Source organism: Ruditapes philippinarum, unplaced genomic scaffold, assembly GCF_026571515.1.
Source record: "Ruditapes philippinarum isolate M1 unplaced genomic scaffold, ASM2657151v2 ctg14183_1_1_1_1, whole genome shotgun sequence".
Taxonomy (NCBI): Eukaryota; Metazoa; Mollusca; class Bivalvia; order Venerida; family Veneridae; genus Ruditapes; species Ruditapes philippinarum.
In genome coordinates, this window is record NW_026857476.1 from 1 (window position 1) to 2,380 (window position 2,380).

At 33.7% G+C, this 2,380-nt stretch overlaps 1 long non-coding RNA gene across 1 annotated transcript; it reads right to left on the minus strand.

Annotated features, from left to right (window-relative positions):
- Positions 1 to 334: 334 nt before the first annotated feature.
- On the minus strand, positions 335 to 1,921 carry LOC132749868 (uncharacterized). The gene is made up of 3 exons (XR_009628474.1): positions 1,732 to 1,921; positions 1,250 to 1,350; positions 335 to 520 (listed from the first exon to the last, which is right to left on the minus strand). It is a non-coding gene; the product is annotated as an uncharacterized LOC132749868 (long non-coding RNA).
- Between the last annotated feature and the right edge of the window lie 459 nt (positions 1,922 to 2,380).

Consider the following 2,380-nt stretch of genomic DNA (forward strand, 5'->3'; position numbering starts at 1 on the left):
CCCTTTCATCAACAAGCTAAATAAAAGTGAACTTAAAAATATAAACTTTTTCAGTTGGAGTATGACTATATACTTTTCTCCATGCAGTATAACCTTTGCAGAACAAACACCTTATGAATGACGAAATATAAGTTGTCTGTGAAAGGTGTTGCTCTGGAGTGGTGTCTTACTGCAGGAGAATTTGAAACTATTGTGGAAAAGGAGGTACATGTAATTTGTCTTCAGAGTGCTGCAATGTTTGCACTGTGTTTTTCGCCATTTTTGGGAAAACTTTTTACATTAAATGCCCTCAATATATGTTGAAAGTACTTCTTAATATAAAACAGTAACATAATTTTCTCAAAATTAATTTTCTTTATTTATATTTTTATGGACATTCAACAGTCTTTATCTTCACATAATGTTAAAACATCACTTTTTCGGAGCCTGATATCTTGAGTTGTTTGGATTGAGCTGATTGGAATGGTTGCCAAGATCAGCTCTCGTCCCTGTACCGCCATATCCAGAAGAAGTATGTCCCCTAAAATACCAGACAAATACATTGTATTACATTTGAGCCGCGTCATGACAAAACCAACATAGTGCGTTTGCGACCAGCATGTATCCAGACCAGCCTGCGCATCCGCGCAGTCTGATCAGGATCCATGCTGTTCGCTGTCAGTTTCTCTACTAGTAATAGAGTTGGTAAGCGAACAGCATGGATCCTGATCAGACTGCGCGGATGCGCAGGCTGGTCTGGATCCATGCTGGTCGGAAACCCACTATGTTGGTTTTGTCATGGCGCGGCTCATTTGGTTTTACATAGAATGTACGGTTAAAACGTAATGTAGTGAACACAATAATAGAATTAAATCTTCCTAAAATAACATTTCTATACTCCATCAACTTACTTGAAAACTAGTTAAACTATCTTAAATGTCTTTTTTCGAACTTTCTTTCATAAGCTTTAAACTAGACAAATTTGTAGCAGTCACTTTCAAAGGGCAAATAAGCTATAGAACAGTTTAAAGAAGAGATAGCAAAATGGATGTTAAAGCTAAAATGCTTTATGAGAATAAAGTTATTACTTTCTTGTTTTTTTAGCAAATATACTTTATAACACACCATGCGTCTTACAACCGAAATAAAGCAAACAATAAAACATTTGTAGCAAATACAGTTTTATTTCATAATTATTCTAATTATGTATATTTCCTTAGGTATATTGATAAACATTTTGTAATATTGATAGAAAGATGGTCGAACTTACTGGTAAGTTTGATTATTTGGATTACACTGGTTGCTCCGGTTATCCATATTCCCCTTCATTTCAGGACCGGTGTAACTACCACCTTTCTGCTGACTTGACATCTGCATTAGAATAAAATTTGTTATCACATTCAATTAATAGTAAATATATAATTTCAGAAAGCAATTTAACTTTGATGACTCCACCTTTCACATTGAAAGTATTTCGTGTTTTTAATAATAAAAAAAACGTCTCAGAAGTTAAATCCTGTCCTATCCATAATGTTACTTACATACTTAATCAAAACCTTCATTTCGTCGAACAAGGGCTGTGTCTTAGTATAATTTCTAGTAGTTCAGCGTACAAAAAAATCACTACTATTAGTTTGAATTTCAATATTTCAGCAAGAAAATATAAAACCACTGATGTATTTTAAATATGAAGAAATATTTTTTCTTAATTATCCCTAAATAAAACGTAATTATCCAGAAAGGAAATTTTACCTTTATGTAATTTCCTGACTGTGACTTGTCTTGATAATATTCAGTGTATGAATGCGCATGAGAAATGTGGACTTTATATAGCAAACTCTCTCACAATTTTTGAAAAAAAAAGTGTCTTATTGTAGGTTAATCCGTTTTCTAAAATTTGGACGTACATGTATTTTAAGCATATAATGTCTATTACAGGCTGTGTAACATACGGCGCAAAGATAACAGTTTTTGGGTCGCTGCGCTTGCGCAAAGCGAACCAAAGTTATAAGCTACATCTCAGGCTTACTGCGAACCGAATTTCGGCTGAATTATACATGCACGTAGTAAAAATAGTTCCATTTTATTGTCGGTAACAAGTTTAAGAAAATCCGTACCTTCATATTCATTACAGGCAGGGTTATACATACATTTTGGAAATGTATTATTGATAACGAAAATTACAGTAAATTTTGTGGTGCCTGTGTACAGAAAAAAATATCAATGCGCGATTGAATCACGTGACAGGGTGCACTGAGGTCACCATGCTTCTTCGACTTTCGTTATTTTGAATACAGACATCCAGGATATTTTGAAGAAAATTGTAAGTTCTTGAGTAATTTTGAACAGTTTACCCTCGATTAAATAAGAGAAGATTTTAATGATCACTGAACCACCCAGT